The sequence below is a fragment of the Acomys minous genome (assembly GCF_964271855.1).
Source record: "Acomys minous genome assembly, chromosome: 12".
Classification (NCBI taxonomy): Eukaryota; Metazoa; Chordata; class Mammalia; order Rodentia; family Muridae; genus Acomys; species Acomys minous.
In genome coordinates, this window is record NC_140493.1 from 46146389 (window position 1) to 46173973 (window position 27585).

Below are 27585 nucleotides of genomic sequence, written 5' to 3' on the forward strand. Positions count from 1 at the left end.
TTCTATTTTGTGGATTAGTTTGAGGAGTATTTGTATTACATCTTCTTTAAAGATCTAGAAGAATTCTGTGCTGAAAAAATCCAGCCCTGGGCTTTCATTTGTTGAGAAATTTTTAATGACTGCTTCTATTTCCTTAGGGTTTATAAGACTGTTTAACTTCTTTACTTGACCTTGATTCAATTTTGGTAAGTGGAATCTATCAAGAAAAGTGAACATTTCATTTAGATTTTCCAATTTTGAGGAATACAGTCTTTTAAAGTAAGACCTAATGATTTTGGGGGGTATCTTCAGTGTCTATTTTTATGCCTCTCCTTAAAATTTGTTTCCTCCAGCTATGGTGGTTGAAAGGATTGCTGGGTGTAGTAGTCTGGGCTAACATCTCTTTGGCCATTCTGGATTTAAAGTCTCTATTTAGAAGTCAGGTATTATTCTGATAATTTTGTCTTTTATGTTACTTGATATTTTTCCCTTGCAGCTTTGAATGCTTTTTATTTGTTCTCTATATATAGTGCTTTGATTATTATGCGGTAAAAGAATTTTTTTTCTGGTCTAATCTATTTGATGTTTTGTAGGCCTCTTTCATGTTTACCAGCATCTCTTTCTTTAAGTAGGGGAAATTTTTTTCTATGATTTTGTTGAAAATATTTGCTGGACCTTAGAGCTGGGAATATTTTTCTTCTATTACTTTTATTCTTAGGTTTCATGTTTTCATAGTGTCCTTGATTTCTTGGATGTTTTCTGTCAGGCATTTTTTAGATTTAACATTTTCTTTGGCAGATATATCTATATCTTCAATTGTTTCTTCTACACCTGAGAGTCTTTCCTCCATCTCTTGTATTCTGCTGTGATGCTTACCTCTGTAGTTCCTGCTTTCTTCCATAAATTTTACTCTCCAGGATTTCCTCTGTTTGTGTTTGCTTTATTGTTTCTATTTCCATTTTCCGATCTTGAACCACTTTATTCATTTCCTTCACTTGTTTGTTTGTATTTTCCTGTATTTATTTAAGGAGATGTCTGCATTTCCTCTTTAAAGTCCTCTATCTGATTGTATTTACCTGCATTTTTGTGGGATTTATTCATTTCCTCTTTAAAGGCATCTACAATTTTAATAAGCATAGAATTAAGGTCATTTTCTTATGCTTCAGCTGTTTTAAGTTATCCAGAGTTGCTTTCAGTGGAATAACTGGATTCTGATTGTGCCTTGTTGCCCTAGCTTCTGTTGATTGTGCTCTTAGGCTAGCCTTTACCCATCTGGTTATTTCTAGCACTGGTTGGTTGTTCCTGGTGCCTGCTGGATTTCTTGGGGATACAAGAAGAGCCCTGGGCATGAGGTTGGATGTTCCTGGAATAGTTCTCCTTTAGATGGTAGGTATGGTTCTAGACTGGCTGCTGGATCTCAAGGAATAGCCCTTCATTCTCCTCAGTTGACTATGTCCCAGTTACTTATATTCACAGGCAGGGGATTGGAGTGGTAGTGTTTAACGTGTTTGATCCTGAAGTCATCACAGGAACCCAGGAGCACTCCCCTCATTGGGGGATCTCTGGGAGTCAGTAGCCTTGCCTTATTCTCTCACTTCACAGTCTCTGAGTTCATGCTGCTCAAACACCCTGCTCACTGGGCACCATCTTATAGCAAGACTTGTATGCTCCTGAGTTCTGGCTGGTTTCTTCAAGGAAATTAGTAGAGCCATGGACTGTTCCCCTGGGTCCTGGGAGGCAGGTGGCAAGAGGCTAGAACTGCATGACCCTGGAACCCAGGATATTTCCCAGGATGGTGGGAATAAGCAGGTCACCAGAGGGTGGAACCACTCATTCCTCACACCCATGGGTTCTCCTCTCACCTGGGAAGCACAGATGCTGGCATTTTGGAGTCTACAACCTGGCCTCTTAATTGCTCCACAGTCAGGGTGGTCCTCCTACTGTATGCACTGGGAACTTGGTGGTACAAATTTATACTCCTAGGACTTGTGGGTCCTACACAAGAGAAACACAAGTTCAAGGTCAGGGAGACAACATTGGACATAAATCAGGTAAAGATACAGAAACATGAGTAACAATGTGGATGTTTATTATTATTATAATCAAACAGCCAAGATGAGCGCTGGACATGTCTCATAAAAGACTTCAATTCACCTCATACTAACTATGGGAAGAGCAGAATATTAAGACTCTACTAAGTAATGGAACTTGTCTGTGAGCACTATGCATAAATGAAAGAATCAGAAATTAAACTGGTTTCAATAAGGCTTAATGAAACCTAAAAAAGAGGGAAAAAAAGGTGTTATTTTGGTGATTAAAAGGGATTTGTGAAACATTCATCCTTCAGTTTTTACATTAAGAACATTAGCCTTAAGAAGCATATATTAAATAAATCTTTCAAATACAAACTTTAAAAAAAATTTTAATAACAGAAATGTGATTTTGATGGAGGACATAGAATAGACATCAGTCTCTGAGGAAAGTTCTTGAAATGCTTTAATAGTACCAGCAAGTATATATAAAAAAAAGTTAGCATAAGATAGCAAAAAGAAATCTGCATGTTGGTTTCCAGTAACTGATCTGTTCACACAGAGAAAGAGAATGCTGATAAGGTAGGGTTTATTTTAGGGTTTAAAGAAAGTCTTTTGAGGGTCTGTCCAGAAGCAGACCCATTTGGGGTACTTTACAGTTGTTTTCCTCCAATTTCATGTTACCCACTTATTCAGTAAATAGCAGAGAATGTGTAGCCTATCCCTACATCTTCTTGATTATTATGTGATATATAGTCTGTATTCCACAGGCTCTGTGGAATAGATAAAGGAATTCACAAGAGAAAATGTCCCAGCACTGCCTTCACAGACACAGATATTCATTTCTTGAAACACAGAGTGGTAGCATCCCCTTCGCTCCCAAAGCAAAAGCACAAGTGCCCTTGGGGTGATGCATCCAGCACTACAGACCTTGCAAAGTGGATTTTTCTATGAAGAATTTTCTGGGAAAGGAAACGTCTCTTGCTTCTTTGACCCTAGAAGATGAAACTCAGCTGTGTTTTAGGTTCAAAAGATTCCTACTTTTGCTCAAGCACCTTACTCACCTCTTTAGCAAGCAGAAGTGGCTGTTGAGTGTTTCAGATAATAGCTTTTACCACCACCTTGTGAACTAAAATGATATACCGAAAAAGAATAAGATTCTCCTGTCTTGAGTTGCAGAAATCACGAGCCCACAATGATCGTAGCAGCACTGTGGAGAAGAGTCAACATCTTGCTTCTGCCATGACAGGGTTTCCTTGCATACTTTAACTAACTAGGGGATCCACTTTTCTCTGATATTTCAACATATGATACATTTCAACATTTCCCAATCCAGGTGAACGGTGACACTACCTAGCATCCTTCTACAGAGAATGCTTTTTTTTTTCTTGCTAGTAGCATCAGCTGCTTTTTCAAGATACATCAAGATTTCACCTAATCACATGTCAACCTTTTCTCAATGAGCTTGGATGAGATTGCTTCCCCTCCATCATGAAGGTTACAGCTATTTTTCTCTTACTGATTTCATACCTTCATTTTCTACTCTTCTGTTTAGAGATAAGACTGGGAGATGAAAGCAAATAGGGGTATGACTATCCCTGTGGAGAAAGGCACATTTCCTCTTGAAGCAATCATCTACATAGAAGTTTTTTTTCTGTTTTTGGCCTTTTGCTTTCTCACCACATTGGTTTATTTGAGTTATGAGATTGTTAGAAAGTTGAATTAACCCACATGTGTAAACAGATAAGGAGTAGCCCATAAAAATTATTAACTGTTCTGATCTCTCCCTGCATCCTCAGGTAGACTAGTCAGATATCTGAACACAGGTTTCCTCTTCCAAACCCAAGACTGAAGGAACAACATGGAGATGTGTGGTTCATGAACTAAGTGGTATTCTTGAATTTAATCAAGACCATTAATAACAAGATGTTTTCTTTCTTCATCTGACTCCTTTTTTATTTTTTCTTGTTTCGTTAAGAACTTGGATAAAATGTCCCCTGGAGGGGGAGACCTGGTGGCACTCAGAGGAAGGACAGCAGGTTACCAAGAAGAGACTTGATACCCTATGAACATATACAGGGGGAGGTAATCCCTCTCAGGAACAGCCATAGGGGAGGGGAATAAGGGGAAATTGGGAGGGAGGGAAGAATGGGAGGATACAAGGGATGGGATAACCATTGAGATGTAACAAGAATAAATTAATAAAAGAGAAAAAAATATTTAAAAAAAAATTGGTTAAAGTAAGCTGAATATTATAACATGCACTACTTAAAAGAACTCTAACATAGCCATAGACGGATTGAGGTACATGGTATCTAGATTACCTTAGCATGGGTTTCTGATTGGTTTACTGCAAAGTGTTCATTTCATTGTGTGCATTTTCCTGAGAAAGGAAGTGTGAGGGGTGATCAGAGTAGGGTTCTTGGGTGAGTCTGTGAATATAGGAGACTTTGGTGCCTGGGAAATGAAAAGGACATAGTGTTTCCACACAAAGATGGAAAAGTTGTACCCTTCACTTCTGAGAACACCATGTTTCCAACCAACAGGCTTGTGCTGTTGTTTAGTGGGCGATCTTTCAGAATCCCATATCTGATGAGTTGGCTTTTCTGTCTTCTCAAAATAGATGCCCTGTTTCCATGTTCTATCTTCATCCTCTTCATTGCCAGATCCCCCTGATGAGGGTCAAGACTATATCCTAGACATTTCAGGAAATCTTTCAATAAGCTGTTGATTCATTTTCAATGCTCTGGCTAAGATTGTATTAATTACAATTAATTAATTAATTAATTAGAAAGCAGCATTATTACCTTACACCATTCCCTTCTCCTACTATATCTCTGAAAACGCCTCTAGCTTTTCTTTTCTTTCCTTTTTAATGTTTACTTATTTAGTGTGCATATGTTTACATCCACATAGATAGCATTCATGAGGTCAGAGGACAATTTGCCAGACTCAGTTGTCTACTTCAAACATGTACAAGCCAGAAGTCAAACACAAATAATGAGGATAGACAGCCAATACTCCATACACTGAGCCATCTCCCTAGATCAGGCTTTTCAAAGACTCATTAGATAATTAGATTCAGTTAATAACATCAGTATGGCACAGGGCAATTGTTTAAGAGGAAAAAATGAGTCAAGAAGGGAAAATAGAAAAATCGAGAAAAATCAGAAAAAAATTTAAAGAATACAACTGGTAAGGAATTATACAGTCAAATCAAGCAAATAGCTTTTTCTCTGTATCCCTAGAACATTTCTGACACTATTCCCAACACACACACACACACACACACACACACACACACACACACACACACCTTGTAGCATAATCTATTTCCCTTGGTTGAAGTGAAGAAGGCATGATTCTTTTCTTTCTTTCCAGAGAAGATACCATTTCTGTTCTTCTTCCACATAATGCTAAAGGAGGAGGTAAGCTCATCAGTAAAGATCACATTCCTATCTACATGTTATTGAGATTGAGGCTCAAGTTCTAGAAGTCACCACATAATGTCCAGCAAATACACTTTAACAGGAATGAACAATATCATCAGTCATGAAGAAAATGTAAGTCAAAACTGAAATGAGACAATCTTCGAAGTTATAATCATTATTATAAAAAAAAAGATAAAACATAAACGTTAGCCAAGAGTGGTAGCACATGCTTGGAATCCCATAACCCAGGACCCTGAGGCAAGATGATCTCAAATTCAAGGCCAATCTGGCCTACAAAAAGAGACCCTGATCCTGTCTCCAAAAAAGTAGAGAAAATTAAGGTTTTACACCATGCTGATGGGAATATAAATTACATTATGAAGAGCAGTACAAATATCTTTTAAAAATAATATTAAATTACCATTTGTGGCCAATCCTTCCCTGAAATCAGTAGCCAAAGGCATATCTCTGCCATCTAGGATGGTGCATCCATACTTACTGCAATACAACTCAAAATGGTCTTTATCCATTTTTCAGTTGAGGGACATCTAGGTTTTATCCAGATTCTGGTTATTATGAATAAGGCTACTATGAACATAATTGAGAAAATGTCCTTACTGTGTTGTGGAACATCTTTCAAGCATCTTCCCAGCAGTGTGATAGCTGGGTCTTGAGGTAGCACTATTCCAAATTTCCTGAGAAAGCACTAGATTGATTTCTAAAGTGGTTGTACAAGTTTGCACTCCCAAAGCTGGAGTGTTCCCCTTTCTCCACATCCTCTCCTGCATGGGCTGTCACTTGAGTTTTTTTTAATCTTAGCCATTCTGCCAGGTGTAAGGTAACATCTCAAAATTGTTTTGATTTGCGTTTTCCTAATGGCTAAGGATGTTGAATATTTCCTTGAGTGCTTCTCTGCCCTTCCATATTTCTCTGTTTAGAATTCTATTTTTTTTCCAGTCTAAAGTAGAACCACACTTTATTTTTTGCTTAATATCATCCAGTTACTTTTTAAATATATTTTATTAATTTATTTATATTACATCTCAATTGCTATCCCATCCCTTGTATCCTCCCATTCCTCCCTCCCTCCCATTTTCCCCTTACTACCCTCCCCTATGACTGTGCCTGAGGGGGACCTCCTCCCTTTTTATGTTTAGCTCTGTACCTCATTTTTTATTTGGATTATTTGGTTTGTTGGTGTTTAATTTCTTGAGTTCTTTATACATTTTGGATATTAGCCCTTTGTGGGATGGAGGGTTGGTGAAGATCTTTTCCCAATCTCTAGGCTGTCATTTTGTTCTATTGACAGTATCCTTTGCCTCACAGAAGTTTTTCAGTTTCATGAAATACTATTCTGTTATTAAAAACAAGGAAATCTTGAAATTTTCAGGCAAATGGGTGGAAAGAGAAAATATCATTAGGAGTGAGGTAACCCAAATGCATAAAGACACCCATAGTATATACTCACTTATAAGTGGATATTAGCTCAACATAAATATCCTCCGATAAATTCTACCCAGTGGGGTATCAGGAGAGATACTGGGAATCAGGACAAATACTGGTACTCTGGGTAGAGTGCTGAGTTGTACGGAAGAGTGGGGGGATGGAAAGACCAGGAGATGTCAGGAGCTCCAAAGAGAGACCATCAAAGCCTGTGGATCTGGACCCAGGGGGACCTACACAAACTGATTCAGCAAACAGGTGTTGTTGTGCCTACCTCACTAATACACAGTCATTGAGATCTTGATTTGTGCTAGGCAGAGGATACTATGATGATAAGATAGACAAAGTTGAAAACCTAGGCAAGGGGCCTGCACAAACTGAGGCACCAACCAAGGACACTGCATACAGAGTACCTAGACCCCCTGTTCCACATGGCAGGTTGAGGAGAGCAGGGAATACCTCTGACGTGAACTCTGGGTGCCCAGGATTTGATTACTGCCACTTGGAGAGGTGGCCTTTTAGGCGCACAGAGGAAGGGGACGCAGGGTATCTTGATGAGACCTGATAGACTGTGATCAGATGGTAGGAATGGAGGGGCTCTCTGTCACAGGTCTAGGGGAAGGCAGAAGAGGGAGGGAGAGTGGGAACAGGAAGATAAGAGTGAGGGGATAAAATCTGGATTAATGTGAATAAGTTGTAATAAATGAAAACATTTTACAAACTCGCAACTGTCAAGACACAAAATCAATCTAGATGAATACCAACCAACAAATTAATAGCTACAGAAAATATGTGTGTGTGTGCACACACACACACACACACACACACACACACACACATACACATACACACTGAAATATTATTCAGCCATTTAAAAGAATGAAATGATGTCCTTAGCATTAAAGTACATAAAATTGGAGGGCATCATTTTAAATAAGTCAAATGAAGAAAGAGGGATACAGGCAGTTCTTTCACATGTGGAAGCTAAAATTTCAATGTGAATGTAGAATAATGAGAAACAGAGATGCCTGAAAGGAATAGGGGATAGATGTGAACATTTATGGTGTTCTGCATCATGGTGTGCTAACAATAATTCACAGTAGCCCAGTATATGACCCATGAGGGTCTAGAAGTGGATCATGAATATCCCAAATATAAAAAATATTGACAAGGTGAGAGTCCCCCTAGGTTTCTCAAATGAAGTACACGTGTTGAAATATCAAACTCTAACCTGTGTGTGTGTGTGTGTGTGTGTGTGTGTGTGTGTGTGTGCGCGCGCGCGCGTGTACCATTTAGCCCCTTCTGGCTTCCTTTCACTCCCTGAGTGATACCTGCCAGCACAGAGGCCCCTCTGTTTCCACTTTTCTGTGCTGAGCTGGCCAGCTCACATCTTCCTTTGGATGGATAGTGATGATTGGAAGCTGCCCGTGTGATAATGTGGCAGTCATCTGGGGAAGAGGTCTCTCTCCCTGTAGGCAGGCTATCTTTTCTCTGGGTGTGAGAAAAGGTAAGTGCTCAGCTTTGGCCTTAGAGCCAGATTTTCAACATGGTAGCTGGGTGATTGCTAGGCATTGTCATGTTTCCATACCAGTGTTTTCCTTGGATCTGATTTAGCCACTATGTGTTTCTGCCTGACTGGGTTTGAACAGTGGTTCTCACAATTAAGAATTAGGCCATCAATTGCTAGATCCCACTTTTAGAGTTCTGAAACCAGCAAGTTGCAGGTGAAGTGCAAGAATAGCATGCTAACAAATTCTCAGGCTTCCCAGATGGAGCCTCTGTTATTTCAAGGACCACACTTTGCGAATTATTGTACTAAATGCAGAAAGGGACAAATGGAAGTTTCATAATAGTCACCACACTTTTGGTTCCTGGTTGGACACTTGCCTTCCCCCGAGTTACAGGATGATGGTAACTTTGTCTATTTTTTTTTCATTTTTTAAAATTTTAATGAATTCACATCACATCCTGGTTGTTATCCCCTCACTCTTATCTTCCAGTTCCCAGCCTCCCTCCCTATTCTGCCCTATTCCCCTCCCTTAACCTCTGATCGGGGAGGCCTCCACCCCCACCATTTGATCACAGTCTATCAGGTCTCATCGGGGTAGCCTGCATCCCCTTCTTCTGTATGCCCCAAGGCCACCTAGCCAAGGGGCAGTGAACAAAAGCACCAGAGTTCATGTCAAGGGAGTCTCCCTCTATACTCTCCCCATAAACATGGGGCATGAGCTGTCCATTAGCTACATCTGAACAGGGGGTCTAGGTTGTCTGCATGCATTGCCCTTGGTTGGTGCATCAGTTTGTGCAGGGCCCCTGCCTACGCTCTCAACTTTGCTTATTTTATCATCATAGTGTCCTCTGCCTAGCACAAATCAGGATCTCAATGATTGTGTATTAGTGAGGTAGACACAACAACACCTGTCCTTACTAATGGGCTATTTCTATCACACAGAGCAATTCATCGTTCCATGAGCAATGCGATATTCAGCATGGAATTCTACTGGGAGGTACAGAGGCTACATACTACAAATTCTTAGAGGTGCAAACTATTCCATGGGCACCAGTGATATCTACCCTGGTTAGAAACTGAAAGACCAAAACAGGAACTGGGTATTTCCTTGATTAACCAGAAGGGAGGGTCTGAGAAGTCCTTCTGCCTTCTAGCCCTGAGGGATAAATCAGTGCTCAGTGGTCCCTGTGATTAGAGCTGATGGCAATAATAAGCCTTGTAAATTATCTGTGGGGTTGCTAACAGCTAGGAATACCCTGATTGCTCACCGGCTTGTTCTGAATACATTGGAATGTAACTGGAGCTGTGATAAAGGGATGAGCCTAGAAATAAATCAGATTTGGTACAGAAACATCTATATTTCATGTGCCTACTTCTGCAGGGATGCCTCAGTAATTGGTTTAAAAATATCCATGACATCTGTTGATTCTTCTACTTTTAAGTTTGATTCTTCAATTCTGTCTGTTTTTGCAAAAGATTATCCTGCAAAGCAGAGAAGCAGTAAGACAGTGTTGCAGCAACTACAGTAAAATACACTTTGTCCCTCCCAGCATTATGGTGCAGCTCTATTCACTGGCCAATCTGACCTGATGTAGAAGCATGGCTCTTTTAAACCCCTGTGAGAAATGAACGAGCTATAAACAACCACATGGCATGTTTCCCTGTGTGGGACTGCTTGCCTAGCATTGCAACATGAGAGTTTGATCATTTCAATATTTACATATGTGCCCCAGGAAAAGTGCTGCCTTTGAAACACACAAGAAAAGCCACTGCTGACTTAGAATTTTCAGCTGGATAAGGCTTTCTGGAGAACATTATTTTACCTCAGTTAAATCAGGTAAAAAAAAAAATAGCCCCACAAAAATATGGGGAGAAAATGTGTAAAGTATAAATAAGAACTATATAAAGGTATTGCATTGCTATCATTATATAACAAGTATTATTACATACTGCATATGATGTTTAAGCATACCCAAGGCCCACAGTTTCCATAAGACATGTTAGGGAGATCCATTGTAAGGTATTACCCATGCCTGACATCTGCCTGGCATTGCAGCCATGTCTAATCCTTTTCGGATGCTCCTCTGTATGTTGATCATTCCTTCCAGGAACACCTTCCTACCCACAAGGTCTTCACCTATGTTCCCTCTGTATAAAATAAAATACATGGGTCACCATATCATTAACCTCCCATCATGCTTTGCCACCCAAAGCCAGTGGTCTGCTTCAGTTCCTCAAGACCTGGCCTGCTGCCAGCCCATTTTATACTGTAAGATCTCTGCTAGCCTTCTGGTGTGTCTCTTCCTCTAGGTAGTGAGCACTCTTAGATGAAAATCTGATAATATTGAAGATCTCATCTTAAAATAAGAATCCAAAAAGTAAGAAAAAAGTATTCAGACCCAAGTCCAAAGAGTTTCCTTAAAAATCAATGTGGATGGCTCCTAACAAATGGCACCTGAAGGTTACCTTTTACCTCTACATGTACGCGATATCACACACACACACACACACACACACACGAAAACATGCAAACATATACACACATGTGAACAGGTACCTTTTCATACACAAACACATACACACATGGGCACATATACTATATGTAAACAAATAAATAAATGATGTCATATTGCACAAATAATACAAATATGACTGTCAAATATAAAATGTAAATATTTCATTTGAACTATGTGAGAGTGTACAGCCAGCACAGAATGCTCATATCAAAACAAAACTCTACATAAAATGTAACTGACCAATCACTTGAAACATCATATTTCCCATTGGTAAGTTATTTTAATTACCAAATAATCTATATGAGCAAGTGGACTCACTAAGGAAGGTTTTGCTTTCATCTTTTCTCTCTTCCCACTGGCCACCTTCTAATGAATGAGTGAGCAGCCTGGGCATATGGAGTGAATTTCTTTAAGCTTGCCTTCTGACTGAATTCCTCTAAGGAAACGTTTTAAAAAGATCTCAACCTGGGTTAGTCACTTTATATTGATGCACACAATATCTGAGACAAATTATATAAGGCAGGATTTATTTTTAGCTTACAGCATCAGAGAGTGCAGTCCATGGTCACCTGCCTCTGTTTCTGGACCTGGGACTGAGGGAGAGTAGACTTCTTAACAGAGGAGCATAGCAGAAGAAAGCTGGTCAGTCCATGACAGCTGAGTAGAATAAAGGTGGGGTCAGCTGTGTGGAATGATAGTAATCACTGAAAAAAAAAAATGGGATTTCTCTCTTGGTTGAAAGGTCCAAAGAAGGAGTTGAATATACTATTCATGATAAGCAGGTGAGATTCATAGTCTTTGCAAACTAGAGTTAGTAGTGTTCTCTGAGTGCACTTCATGTAAATTGAGGGTAACAGCACTACTCCTTAAGTTGCCAATAACAGCAATTGAGTAAGTGGCATGAATCAGGCTCTACCCGAGTTTCAGATCTGAGTGCTCCACATTTGTTTCAATTGAGCTTACAACATCCTTGAGAGGTAGAAAGGAACTGTTATCCCTGCGTTTGTCCTCAAGTAAGCTAAGTCGCAGCTGTAGTAAGGACCCCTAGGACTGGGGATAGGAAGTGTGGCCTAGTGTCCAAAGCTTTCTTCATAATCCTTCAGTCTCATTCCCTGTGCTGTTGGAAGAGCTTTGAGGGATATCACCCAAGAACAGAGCACCCAGTACCGGTGCTCTGAGCACAAATTGGAGCCCTTTTCACATTTTAAGCTCATTTGTGTAAGGCAAAGCCAGGGTCATCCCCTTGGTCTAAAGATTGATGTCCATTCCAGATTCTAGAAAACATTAGAGCCTGAAAAACAAGTACAGAGCCATTAGTGATGGAAAAACACAGAGGCAATGGACAATTCAACCCAGTATCAACATCATCTTAGCCAAGAGCTCGCTCTCTCTCTCTCTCTCTCTCTCTCTCTCTCTCTCTCTCTCTCTCTCTCTCTCTCTCTCTCCAAACATCAGGCCAGGCACCAGCTGGCTGGCAACAGTGGTGGGCAGTGTTGCAGTGTTAGTAGTATCTTAGTGACTCCACCTGACAGTTTTACGAAAGGCTGCAAGGAAAAGTACTCAAGCACAAGCAAGTGAATGGACACTAAAACAAACAAAAAAACAGCTTTGACTATAAGAATGGATAAATTATAATCTTACAGGAGCATTTCTATGAATGTTATGATGAAAACAAATACTGCATGCATAATATTAGAGCAAGCAAGGAACCAGGATAAAAGGAAGCTGATTTAGTAAGTAAAAAGGTTGTCAGTGATGGTTTTTGTTTAGTTTTGTTTTGTTTTGTTTTAAGGTGGTCCTGCTGCTGTTTGTATAATGAATGAGAAATGATAATAATTTTAAGTTACAAAAGAACCATCAAGAACACATCAAGATAATAACATTTATTCTTCTAGTCTGTATTTTTAATCAGAAACAAGAAGCAGGATGGACAATGGTAGAAATAAGTAGGCACTAAACTCAAAAACATTTCATTTTTGCATCTGTTTCTACCTGCTCTCCTCTCATTATCAAAAATTTAGAAATGACCTATTTCATTACTGCACTTTTCACACATATATGCACACACACACACATATATATACACATTTGCCTTGTGAAGCTATATATGCACATACATGCACATGCACACACATATAATATGTATATATATGTATATATATATATATTAATGGCAGCATAATGTTACATATAATTCAATCTAATACCTTCCCTATTTTGAAACTTTGAGGCAATTGTACAATAAATAGTACTGAAACAAGTAATTGATTTTTCCATATAGGAGAAATATTTAGATATGCAATCACTGTACTAAACCACATGGTTTGAATATATGTTAAAAATTTTCTCTTCTAAAATCCATTGCCTTATAGGCAGCACCAAAAAGTATCTTTAACCTCCAATATTATATGCATCACTCATTAACCATTTTTAATTTAACTGAAATTATTCCTATGGGTTCATCAAGCAGGAGTCTGCATCCAAATCTGACCATTATGTGATTGTCATTTGAATTACTTTTATTAACCATCTGCTTTTTTTCTGATTATGTAATTGAAATTTAATGAGTCAATGTATGACACCCACTATTCCTTGGCTAAGTCTGGAATCAATTGCACTGATCCAGAGTTGGGTATTTGGAGATGATGATGATGATATGAACTTCAGTGGTGAAAAGAATGTTTAGGGTACACGCTTGTCTGTACAGCAAAGGGATTTGCTGAAAGTTTATCTCTGAAGAAGATGGTTCTGTTCAGCTAACCCCATCAGAGCTTGACAATTACATGTCAACCTATGTATAGCAGATTCTTTACTCTAGGATGATTGACAGCTAGAAGAAGGAAACAAGTCAGGGGCTGAACCAAGTTCAAAGTATGTACTTGGTCACATGAGTGGAAAGAAGCAGCGGACATAAGGTGAAGCCATGGCTGTGTGTCCAGTGAAGAATCTCACCATGTAAAAGTAAGGGATGGAAAACTAGTCTCCTTGGTGATTGATGTGACGGAATGGGTCTCAACTTCCCCGGCGAGTATCCTAAGTCCTGTATTATGCAGACATTTCACAGTGAAGACACTGGATATCATCTGGGGCTATGAGCTTGTCTGAGATTTGAATGGTGGAAATGAAATGGAAGCTATTTCTGAGGCTTTCTTTGCCATGGTCATCAGTCTGAGCAAGTCTGAGTTTTATTTTCTGGCAGTGTCATGACCATCAGAGGTGGCTTCAAGCCAGTGTTTTTGTAGAGAGCTTACCAGTTAACTTATGCCTTCTTGGTCTTTCAGGTCCTTTACTGGTGAAAGAGCATGTGGTTCTGAAACAGCAGCTCCCTTTCCCCCATTCAGGAGATTTCATATCAGAAAAAAGGCCAGTAGCTCCTGTGATGGCCCAGTTTCACAAGGTGATCCTGAAGTCAACCATGAGACAGCTTCCCAGCCTCCAAAATGCTCATGAAAGGCAGTTAGTACACTGCATGTGATCCATTTCTGCTTGGACAAGCTAGAATAAATTCTGACCTTTACAAAACTACATTCTGGCTATCAATGGCCTAGATATCTATCATCACTATTAATAACCTATAATAACAAGGTAAGGTATGCTACAAAACATGATATGGTGTGTTTTTATGCAGAGTGAGTTATTTCATGCACTATTTCACAAGGACACTGTAAGACTAAGACATATTTCTCCTGTTACTGAGCTGTTAAGATGTCCATCAGATGCTCAGTACCTGACATACATTGAATATCAGTGATTGAGCTAAAAATGTGTGTCAGCTGCATGACCATCTCCACGTTGGCCCATTAGTATGTTGAGATTATTTTTCTGCCATGGCACTTATTTTTTTTTCTCTATATCTAATTGTGCCCAGATTTCCCTTGGAAATAGATTTATTTTATTTTCAAACACCTAGAAAGATCTCTCACCAAATGCATGCTGCTGTTCAAATCAAATATTTTCCCAAGTCTATTCTCAGTGTCAACACGCAAAACCACCTAAGTCCCTCACTAAATCTACTAAAAAGTAGGAAAGTGTAAAGTGATTTAAAAAAAAAAAAAGACAGAAGCAAGCCATGAAAATGGTGGTTTGTGAGCTGGGGATGTTCCAACCACACACAACAGTGAGGGAGAGTATAGATCCCAAGACTGTGCCTCATGGAAAGAGAAGGAGAGGAGAGGAGAGGAGAGGAGAGGAGAGGAGAGGAGAGTAGGGAAGGCTAGTTTTATAATTTGACTCTAAAATGCCCCCACCCCCACCCCCACCCATACCAAAGCTCATGTTAATGGTTTGCTCCTCTACTCTATCATTAAGGTAGTAGAAACTTTTGATAAGTGAGGCAGATACAGATATAGTGGGAGGTTTTAGGTCACTGGTTGGCCTGGAAAGTATCTGTAGATTGCTGGTTTCTTTCTCCACTACATCCCATCCATTGAGTTAATGGTTTCTCATATGATGTGATGTGCCTTCACACAACAAGTCCAAAGTAACAGCAAACCAACTGTTATATGGCAGTGTGCTCTGAATTGAAACACTCCCTCTAGGAGGGAAGGGAAGGTTCATGAGATTAAACAAAAGGTCACATCCCTGGGAAGGTGCAAACATGGGAGATTCTCAAGGGCCCTTTCCATGATTTATAAAAAGGGAAGGAAACTGACCCCTGCAGAGAACTGAAAAGCTACTTGAAAGTTGTACAGGGAGCTCCAGAGTTTTACCAAGTCATCACTAGTACAGGGATGGGCTTTTCAGACATTCAGCTGCTTTTCAGTCATCCCTGCAACTGTAAGTAACCCCTCACGCATGCCCTTATAAATCCCAATAATATTCCCAATAAAAACCCATTCATTCATCAAGTTGGACTTTGGTCCAATTACTTTGTTGTTGGGGATTCCCTTTCTGGGGTGAATAGCTGTGTTATGTCTCCCCCAGAAAATGTCTGTTGAATGACACTATTACTACAGCCTCCAAAACTGTGAGTCTAAATAAACCTTTCTTCTTTATAAGATGGTTGCCACAGGGTTGGGTTTGTTGTTGTTGTTGTTGTTTGTTTGTTTGTTTTGTTTTGTTTTGTTTTTTGCAGTAATTACAAGATAGCACAGATAAGAGAGTAGGAGGGGAGTATGACAAGAATTCAGTAACCCTGTCATAGAAAGGAATCTTATGTCAGGTTAGCACTATTTATTGTCCTAAGCTCTCCCTACTGTGTAACCGTGGGAAGCTTTGTGAGCTACCTTTATTTATAATTTTGACAATAGACTAAAAGGGCAAAAGCCAAGGGCCCTATTATTGCTTCCATAAATCACCCAGGTGCAGCCACAGTCCTCAACAGATGAAAGCACCTAAAAAAATAGCTGGGATTTCTCTAACAAGCAGTTTGCGTAAAATGTGGCAGCCATATATAATCACTGGTGGCAGTTTCCTGCAGTCTCTGAGCACCCAACAGCTAGCAGGAAAAAACTGCCAGCAAATTGGCCCAGTGTTTGCTCCTCTCTAGCACCTCCAGCCACTCTACGTCATGAATGTGCTTCAGTAAGATACTTCTTGCCTAAAACCCAATAGCTGTTTTCCTGGTGGACATATCAAGAAAGTCATCACAGATATATCACCAAAGAGGCTGGACCTGATGCTGCTCACTGCCCTCCTCTGAGGCTATCATCAACTGCCAGACAGGAGGGTTAGACTTGGCTAAATATAGAGTTCTCCAACACTAGAAAAAAATCCCTCTAGAAATCCCTCTCTCTCTCCTTTCTACTCTATTCCCTTCTCCCTCACCCCTCTATGAAAAGAAGTTTTATTTATAGAGTAGATTCCATACTGACGATTTTTACTGGTAAAATTGTGTTGGGAACCATGAATGAGATGTGAGTCACATACACTAAATGGTGCCAGTTCATCCAGATACCACTTTCCAAGAAACTGACTTAATGTCCAAAACCATTTCACTTAATGGATACATGTCCACTGCCATCTACCACTGAAGGAAAATACTTTTCATTGGGCCGACTCTTAAATGTCTCCTGGAAGGTCTTCCCAGGCACAGGCAAGATATATAAGAAAGTAGAAAGCCTTATGAGGCTCAGGACTTTTAACTTTCCTTTGCTGGCAGAATCAGCATATAGGGAAAGCAGAGCTCAGGGCTTTCCCAGACTGAAGGCTTTCCAGGCTTAAGACCACTCTTGGATAGTCTGGGTTACCATAGCAACATACTACCGCCTGTGTGTTTTCAATAACTGACTTTTTCTCAGGTTTGGAGACAGAAAGGTCCAAAGCCAAAGTTCAGGCAGAGTTGGTTCCAGTGAGAATCTTCTTCTTACCACGGACTTGTTGCCTACTGTAAAAATCCTCACGTAGCAGAAAACTAGTTCTGGTCTCTCTTCCTCATATAAAGATATTAATCTCATGTTGTGGTCTCTACCCTCACAGCTATATGCAAACTTCATCAACCCAAAGCTTCATCTCTAAGCCCAGTCACACTGGTGATTAGGCCTTCACTTCATGAGTTTGAGAAGGATTCATATTCAGTCCGTGATCCAGCTTTTTCCTTTCTGACAATGTCATCACTTGTGAGTTCCTGAGACGTCTTTCTTGAGACACCTTCCTTTTTCTAATTCTAATGCTAAGTACGCTTCTCTTATGTCACCTCCTATGGAAAAGCTTTATTATGTGTGATGTTTACAGGTTCTTCAACAGACTGAACACAGCACAGAAGAAAGAACACTGTGTTTCACCAGGGTTGTGGTCCATACAATAGGACATGGTTGGACTTATTACATATGGGATTTGAGTGACATGACATCTCTAAGTCTGGATATCCTTGACTACGGCTGCTATGGGTGTCAGTGGTGAAGGGATGCATACATCATCCCTTCATATGCATGACATGGTTCGTTAGTCTTTGGAAGGGGTAACCTGGGAGAGAGGACAGCTTAGACTTTGAAGAACCACCAAGCTACTTTATAACACTAGCTTCCTACTAAATAGCACTGTGGCCTCAGTGAGGTTCCACCATCTCTGAGATGCTAATAATTATTCCTATGAAATGGGAATGTTAACTTCTTAATTCACAACACCATTGTTAAGAGTATCTGAAATACCTCTAATCAATACCTAGTACTTAGAAAGTCAATAAATGTGTGCACATGTGTGTCACGCTGGACAGTTGTGTGAGTTGGTGCTCATGCTAGAAGAGAATGCTAGCTCTTCCTACCTCACAAGATAAAGGTTGTTTCTTACAAATAGTTGCCAGCATTCCTGATTTTACCACCATAGGCAATGCTGAGGCTTTGTCTGGAACAGGGAACAAAATGGCTTAGCCACATTGCCTCCATTAATCTGCTCTGTCACTCAGAACATTACCACTGCCAGAACTAGGAAGTGCTTCTTGGGCTAGTGCCAGCCACAGGGCTCTGCCCAATACTGACACAGCCCAAAGATCTCTTACACCTGAAGCCAAGAGTATTTGGAAACAAAGTTCTGATAGATGGCTGGAAAGATGGCTCAGTGGATAGAACCACTGCCTACTCTCCCAGAGGACTCAGGTTCAATTCCCAGAATCCACATGGCAGGAAGTTCATATCTATAACTCTAGATCTAGAGCTATGATGTCCTCTTCTGACCTTTGTGAACATGAGAAAAACAAGTGGTACACAGACATACAAACTCATAACATTAAATAAAATAAAAAAATAAAAGTGAGATTTAAAAGAAAAAAACTACAAAGCTTCTTAAAAATGCATAGCTGCTCTTCTCTCACTACATGACAAAAAGAGTAGGTTTCATGCACTGGAAGAGAGGGGCAGGGCTTCAACATCTCTTCTATGGCCCCCTCAGCTGTGACACCATCTGGATGTCCCAGCTTGTGCCTGCCAGTTTGGGGCGCTCACTGCACGCCCTATTACTCTTTGCAACTCTCTTACAACAGAAACCACCTGCTCAAGAAGTCAAGGTCCAGTTGCTGACCATCCTATACCCACCATGCTTTGTTTCTAAACACTCCCCTCACCCCTAGTATTTGCTAGTGAAGAGGCAGAGGCACAGGAGCCTAGAGAAGCACAACAGCATGTGTGGAGTCAGAGAGCCCAGAGGTAAGTCAGAGCCTGGTTAGAACCAATGACCTTCCTTTCAGGTTAAGAATAGACTACCCAAATGAAGCTTCTTTCTGGAATGGAAGCAATGCCTTCCTAGTGTAGATGTTTGAAAGTATAAGCCATAAGATGGTTCACATCATTATTGGCAAAGTGAGTAACTGAGCTGGCCTGAGTTTGGTTTGGTTTTCTTTGCTTTGCTCTAGCCCAAGTGGGTATAGAACTCATGACAGTCCTTCAGCCCCATCCTCCCAAGTATTGAAAAGATAGGTATACTTTATCACTTGGCTCAGATATAGTTTTGACAGTGGTTCTGCCTCCACCAGAGAAATGGCCATTAGCTTTTCTGAGCTGTGAAATTGTCTTGTTCAACAAGTATTTATAGTGGTGCAACACATTAACTACACAGTGATGAATAAAACAGATATAAACTCCACCACAAATAATTTACAATATGATGGGAAATACCTCCCCCTTTGAATTCCAGTTCAGAAGGTCAGAGAAGAAAGGCAGCCACAGAAACAAAGAGAAAGTGAGAGATCCATTGGCAGCCTCTTAAAGCAGAGTAGCTAAATATTTTGAGTGTTTAAATTAGCCACATTTACAGCACCAGGATCATCCTGCAATGACCTCATTGAGACACTGTGTTTTGTTACCATGTCTTCCCTCAACTCATTTATAATATCACTTATCTCATTATATTTAATTAGTAGTATAATAACTAATTCTTAATGCTTAGATTGCGCTAGGTACTGTTCAAAACAGCCTGCATAAATTAACTCTCTCTTGTCTCTCTCTTTGTTAGAAATTAGCATTTGGAAATTTTACTGCTGAATATATCTAGAAATAGAGGCTATTAAAAGCACCATTCATTTGTTTCCTTAAATATTTTTATTTGGTAAAAACATAAAGCTTGTCATCTTAAGTGTGTAGTTCCAAAGATATGTATGCAGGTATTTAGAACTTTATATATCCCATATCTTGTGCTAATTTATCTTCCTCCAACACAGGCTTTAACAATAACCTTCATATTTGTGATCCTATTATTTTAATTTCTCTCATTGGCACAAATACATGAAATTATTCTGCATCTGTCCTTTTGAAAATGGTTTATTTCACTGGAAGTACGGTCCTTAAAATCCATCTACATATTAGTATGTGACAGGATTTCCTTTCTTTTAAAGGGCTATGTGATCTGCCACTGTGGTGGTGTGAATGACAACGGCCCTCATGGCTTATATATTTGAATGCATCAGGGAATGACATACCTGAGGAGGATTAGAAATGTGGGAGTAGGTGTGTCTTTGTTGGAGGAAGTGTGTCACTGGGAGTGGACATTGGGATTTCAAAAGCCCAATCCAGTCCTAATGTCTCACTTCTTGGTGCCTGCAGAGCTGGCACTATGAGTGCAGAATTCTCAGCTGCTTCTCTGCAACCATTCTACCAAACATGGTGACAATGGATAAACCTCTGAAACTGTAAACCAGCCCCAGTTAAATGCTTTCATTTATCAGAGTTTCTGTGACTGAGACACTCACTGTGTGCGTAAACCATAGAACACCAACAAAGACACCTACTGTGTGCATAAACCATAGTTTATATTCCATTGGTAGGCATCTGAGTTGCTTTCATGTTTTGAACTTACTTGTGCTCTATAACCATTTTGGCAACCAAGAAATCGAGTCTCTTAAGAAAAAAAAAATCACCTACTCAAAGTTACACATGAGTGACCACAGAGACATCTTGCCTGGCTGGCAATCTGGCAATGGAGCTTCTGACTAACACCCATCATTTAGAAGACATTGCTCTGAGAATACTGATTCATGCCTTTTCTCCCATGACCTCACTGAGATCAGGATGCCCCATCTCATCCAGCCAGCACAGTCCTTGACTTACAGAAGGTATTGATAATAAATAAAATATATGAAAGAATAAGTGGGTCAGTATTTCACTAAAGTATAAAGACATTACAGAAGTAACTGGCGTGCCCTGAAGAATTTAAGTTTAAAAGAAGATATTGTTTTCAATGGGCTTTGAGGAGTAAATAAAGCTTACAGACAAAGACGGAGGAGGGAGAGACTAGCATGGTCAAAGATGTTTACAAAGAAGGCTCAATTCTCCATCCCGCTTGTGGTGTCATTCTCTCAGCCCTTGAAAAAGGAAGACTTATGTTCATGTCTGACCCCTATGAGCTACAGTGATTGGATCAATAAGTCAATGGACTCAGTCTGACCAACTGAAGCTCTCTTAACATTTTTAATTAAGAGATAGTGAAATAAGCCCAAAGGTACTAGCACTTGAATGAACAAGTCGCATGTGCTTGATACAGGAGGGTAGGCAATTGCAATCCTACTTAGTTAACAGAGAAAGACACAAATAGAGATGCGGGAAATGTGAACTCACATGTGACACTAGAAAAATGCAGCAATTTGTGTCTAGCATTCTGCTTCTGTGTTGTTTTCTGCCTTTTTCCTAGTCTGGGTTTACAAATTTTGACTGCCTAGAGCACACCAAGAACCCAAAACCATGGTGAAGGAAGTACTATTCTTATAAAGTATGAAAGTGCTTATTGTGCGCTAGCTAACAGGCACTGATAGGTATTCTCTTTGCCAGCAAATTAAGCCAATTCCACCCAAATTAAAGTATATAGCATCAGGTTTATTGGGGGCAGCTCTCAGATGGGTTCACTGATCTCACAGGAGAAGGTCAGGGAAGTTGCCATGCAGAGAAAGACAGAAAAGGGGAGAGGGCACAGAGAGAGAAAGCACATGCACAGAGAGAGAGAGAGAGAGAGAGAGAGAGAGAGAGAGAGAGAGAGAGAGAGGAGAGCACAGGAGAGGGAAAGAGAAAAGGAGGAGAGAGGAAATGAAGGAGAGAAGGAAACTAAAATGACTGGATTATATGGTGAAGAGCCTCTCAGGGAGAAGTCCAGCACCTGGGCTAGAAAGTTCAGGGTACAGAACAGGGTATGCCAGCCATGCCCTGTAACAGGTAGGGAGTGAGGGATTCTGGGAGAACCTGGAGGCCAGGTCCACTTTGATTAAATAGATACCTCATCTGCTTATCCCTGGTCTGAACCCCAACATTTCAGCCTTTTGTTGAAAATAAATGAATAAGGATCAACATAATCATCTATGACTACTTCCTGCTGACATTGGGACGTCATTGTTGGGGCTCCAAAAGCTGGAATGTTGGCCAGGTCCTGGAATAGCAGACTGCTACCCAAGCTCTTCAGGACTATCTGGGGCTAGGGATGTGAAGGCCCAGTTAACACAGTTTTTTATGCTGGGCCAGAGCACTTATGGGTAGCCTCATCAGAGCTGTCCTGGATACAGATTTTGAAGAAACAATGGGATCTGGTAGGATACTGGAACAGTTATATATGTTAAAGGAAGGAGATAAAGCTAAGGAGTTTAAGGAGAAAATGTTTTTCTTGTGTGTACATTTGAAATATTTAGGCCCATTGTCTTGGTAGTTGGAGGAGGGAGTTTCTCAGGACCAGAGAAAGGGAAATAGATCCCACCCTCAGGAACAGGCAGGTGGGGAGGGACATGGACTGTTCGTTGACAATAATTATCTGGAGTCCATTTGACCTGTGAGAGGTAGGTTCTAGTGGATTCCCTGAAGCTTACACGAATCTTTTTAAGTCTACAAAAAGAGATAAGTTTTAGCTATGTTAGTAGTACCACTGTTGGTAATTTGTGCTGAAATCCACAATACAGGTGGAGCCCTCGGTGGCCTATCTATCTTCTCTGGAGACTTTGGGCTCACTGCTTTAGAAGAGTGGATGTTCCTTGGGCAATTCAGAGATTTGTTGAACATGAAAAAAAGCTTACTATGGCACAGATCCTTCTAAAGTATATTTGAATAGACAAACTCTGCTTGTTTCTAATTACCTGTCCTAGGCTTAACCTTGAAAACATATACAGGGGTGAAAATAAGGCTTATTACTGTAAACAATTACATTACTTCTTAGTATGACTACAAATATATTTCTGAACACATCAAAGAACTTGATCATCTATAAGGTAGCTGACTATCATTTTCATTTCCTAATAATCCCTTATAGTTTACAATAATTTACTAGATTTCATGAGACCAGGACTTTAGGTTCTATTCCCATTAGTTTTGATCCTTTACAATTTTGAATTGAAGCTCTTCTAGCATGAAAATAAAACTTCCAACCATAGATACAGTTCATAGAGAGACTGGCAACTTTGCTGATTCTACTATATTGAATCATTATAGGCCACTGTAGTTTTCTGTATGGCTTAGATTTATTCAAACAGCTAAAGGTTAAAAGGCAGAGAAGTTAGAAAACATTATTGTAAACCTCATTAAACCTTAGGAGTTTATAGATCTTAATTATTAAATATATCTTATTTATTTCTATTTTTTAACATGAATGCATAGATATACAGCTTTGATGCCTCATTAAATAAATCCAGTGGCCAGACATCCAAAGATAAATTCTGGTGTCAGGAGAAAGAAACAGCATTTTTTCTCAAGCATTCAAGACCAGTCAAAAACAAGCATGCAATGGCCACTTACATTCATACATTTGAAACATCCAAACAAAAAACATTTCATTTTCTCCAGATATAATTTTTAGGAAAGAGTACCTTGCTATTTGTTAAATCCAATTTTTATGAGCACAGCAGTTTTATAGTGGCAGTGGCCATCAGTTTCCTAAGCTGAGAAGGTGCTATTGGCCTTTAGTTAAGATGGAGGTGAGGCCATAACTTTTCCACAACAAAGATGGCTACCAGAATTGTGGCTGCCTTTAATCAAGATGACAGTGAAGCCCTGACTCCATCTTCTTTATCCTATAATCAAGATGGTGACCAGCTAGGGGTGTAATTAAGTGGCCACAACAAGTGATTTAAAGGAACCTGGCTGCTTCGTCATTGCTATTGTCAATCCATGCATGGGGAGGAGGTGGGGTGAGGTGGGGGTGGAGGGCTAGGTGGCATCTGGAGCTGCTCAGCCACTGAAACTGTTTTGCAGTGGAGGGGGAATGGGTATGAAAATTAAAATAAAAAAAAAGATTCATGGAGTTCAGACTGAAGCTTTTGAGTTGCAAGGTCTGAGACAAACCCAATTTGGACAAATGTCACAGCTGACACCCTCAGGGTGTCTAGCGAGCAAGGTTTACACTCAGTGGTGTCCATTTTTCCCAGCCTTTGGAGGAAACTGAAGACTCAGTGGGCAGCATCATGACCATAAGCCTTGAGGTGTGGGGTAGACTTAGGTCAACTGTCTTTGAATCTGGAGACTCAAAGACTACTGGAATGAATCAGCTAGCCTGGCAGTGGCTTGGCAGAGAGTCTGCTGGTTGGGGTCTAGACACCGAATAAGTACCCCATACTTATAGGCAGTGTCTGGGAATGGAATACTCACAGAATCCAAGGTTGATCATATTAGATGGAGAGAAAGGTATAGGAAAGGAGTGACCCCATGTGGCTGGGAGCTCAACTCCTCCAAGTCTGAGCACCAGAGAATAGGTATTTTCTCCTCTGATGAAATGAGCCAATTCAAGCCAAATTAAAGTATATAAAGGCAGGATTACTGGGGGCGGCTCTCAGAAGGTTCACTGATCTCACAGGAGGAGATCAGGGAACTTGCCATGCAGAGGGTGAGAGAAAGTGGGGGAGGGGGTCCCAGAGAGAGAAAGCACGTGCACAGAAAGGCACAAGGAAACCAAAATATCTGGATGATGTGGTGAAGAGCCTCAGGAGGACAGGAAGCCCATATGAGGTATGTCAGCCATGCCCGTAATAGGGACTTAGGGATGCTGGGAGAACCTGCAGGCCAGGTCCACTTTGGTTAAGTAAGCACCTCAGCAGCTTGCATGGGGTCTGAATTCCAACAGGCATTATTTGATTTGGCTAAATCAATGGGAAGAGTCAATATTATTCGGCTCAGCATTCTTTCTACTCCCACTGTCTCAGGTTCTTTTCCTTTTGCTATGGTAAAATACACTGACAAAAGCAACCTATGGAAAAAGAGGCTTATTCTGGCCCTTAGTTCATAGTAAAGTCAAGATGACAGGTCATATCACACATTTGCAGTTAGGCAACAGAAAACAATGAATTGTTTTTAGGACTCAGCTCATTTTCTGCACTTTATACATTCCAGGAACACCAGCTGAGAGAATAATCCCACTCACAGTCAAGATGAGGCTTCCCACATCACTCAAAACAACCAATATAATCTTATGGGCATGCTCAAGTTGACAATATAGTCATCACACCCACTATGGGCAATATATTTAACTAGTTTTCAAACACCAATAAAGCTATATAATACCATATCTCTCCTCTTACAGAACAGAAAGAATTTACTGTATTGCCATTTGTGCTCCCTACTTCAACAGTGACACCCTGGAACACATAGCCAACAGTCCTACCTGCCTCCATGTCTACAGGACACTTCAGCCTTGCTTGCTCCTTGTAGGCTCGGATATTGTCTCACACCAAGCTTAATGTCTCTAAAACTGTTTGCTTATAGAAGCATGTCAACAGTTGCAGGGGCTCATAAGGGCATGTCATACTTGTTTGTCTTCCTCTGTGAAAACAAGGATATTAAAAATCAAGCCAGATAGAGTTATCGTCCCAGGCCTGCATAATGGACCTGAGTCTTATATAGATCAATGTTTTATTTAAGTAATTTATTCAGATTACATCTCAATTGTTATCCTATCCCTTGTATCCTCCCATTCCTCCCTCCCTCCCACTTTTTTTTTTTTTTTTTGGTTTTCACTTATTTCATTTTTTTAATTGAAAAATAAAATCATTCATATTACATCTCAATTGCTATCCCATCCCATGCATCCTCCCATTCCTCTTCCCTGTGACTGTGACTGATGGGGACCTCCTCCCCTTGAATATGATGCTAGGCTATCAAGTTTCTTCTCAGTAGTCTGCTATCCTTCCTCCGAGTGCCATCCTATTCTACTGCCCTATGTCTGTGACCAAGGGGGACCTCCTCCCTGACTATATGGTCATAGGCTATCAAGTCTCATCTTGGTAGCCTATTTATTCCTTCTCTGAGTGCCAACAAGAATTTTTAATAGCAGGAATTTTGGGAGTGTAGCAGGAAAATTCTCAAAGCATCTCAGCTTATTTCACAAATTTATACAGTTGTTTGTAGCCATGATGAAACTCACTCTGTTTCCTGAAGAAACGAGCATGTGTAGATTTGTTCTATGGCCCTCTAAGCTCACTGCAGGAAAAAGTCTTATGGGCTCTGTCACCCTCCATTTTGGAAGAAGGACGAATAAACATCAAATGTCAGAGTCAAATACATCACTTTTTATGTTCTCTGATGTTTTCCTCCAGAGCACATCTTATAAATGACACCCAGACTTTCCTTGCATGCCTCTGAAAATAGAAATTTCACTTGCTCGACATATACCCACCAGATAACTCGGATGCCAGGAGTAACTTTCTGTTATAGCGCTAAAAGTTGCTTCCCCAAGCGTCACATGGCAGGCCTGCTTCCAAGTCAATAATATTCCTTCATCTCTCTGGTAATTACCCATCCAACTCCAACTCCTTCCATCTCCTCAATCAGCATCCCACTCATTAACCAGCTTCTCTGCAGGGACCTTTGCAGCCTCCTCCTCAACTAGATTTGTTTTTCTCCAGGAAAGAAAACAGACATCAGAGAATTAGCTTTAGATTGCTAATTAGCATGCCTAGGGTTGTTAAAAAAAAAAAAAAAAAAAGAACACAGTTTAGCTTTTTTCCCCTCAAGGTAAATTAGTAACATTTATTCATCTAGCTATTACAGCCTTTACCTGGATTATCTTGATTTAGTAGATATATCTGAAGTCCTGATTTTTAAACACGTGTTGGCCTAGGCCTTGCCTAGAAAATGAAAACATCCTAAGAACAGTTTCTAGAGAGTCATGATATTCAGAGAAGGGACACATTTTCCATAAAGCCATACAACAATGGAGAGGAGTGGTTTCTCAAATGTCTGAGCTCATAAAGCAGTAGACTGAGAATATTCAAAAACTCAAAATGATGGCAAGAGCATCACTGGGCAGACAAAAGACTATGACCTCTGGCCAGGTAGTGAGGAGCCCATGATCACCATTGTACCCAGCTAATATTACCTCCATCTTTGCCTGGTAACGTCCTGCGTGATCAGATGAACAAAGCTGACCAGGGGATGAGAGGGATGGGCATAATGAGTCAAATACTTCTGAGACTGAATTAAGGAAATTTAAAAAACAAAATAAGATCTAGGATGGCCATCCTTTCATGTCTCTGGAACACTGACTCCAGAACACATTTAAATCCACAAATGTGTGGTTCCCTTCTATAAATGGTGCTCTGCTTGAACACAACCTTGATTCATCCTCCTATATTCTTTAAATCATCCCTATATTACTTATTAAATGCCCAATATTAGTAAATACTTTCATCCTATATTATTTATTTAGAGAATTGTGATTTTTAAAAATCTGTACCTGTTCAGCATAGATGCACATTTTAAAATCACTTTTAATACAAGTGGTTAGATCCATGAATCTTGAGCTCAAGGAAATGAGCATCTGCTTATATTTCCTTGTTCTTGTTTTCTTTCTGT

The 27585-nt window shown here is 40.1% G+C and overlaps 1 long non-coding RNA gene across 1 annotated transcript; it reads right to left on the reverse strand.

The window, feature by feature from the left end:
* Positions 1 to 1885: 1885 nt before the first annotated feature.
* Positions 1886 to 27585, reverse strand: LOC311578313. The gene is made up of 4 exons (XR_014772822.1): positions 27467 to 27585; positions 26408 to 26630; positions 25397 to 25554; positions 1886 to 1974 (listed from the first exon to the last, which is right to left on the reverse strand). It is a non-coding gene; the product is annotated as an uncharacterized lncRNA (long non-coding RNA).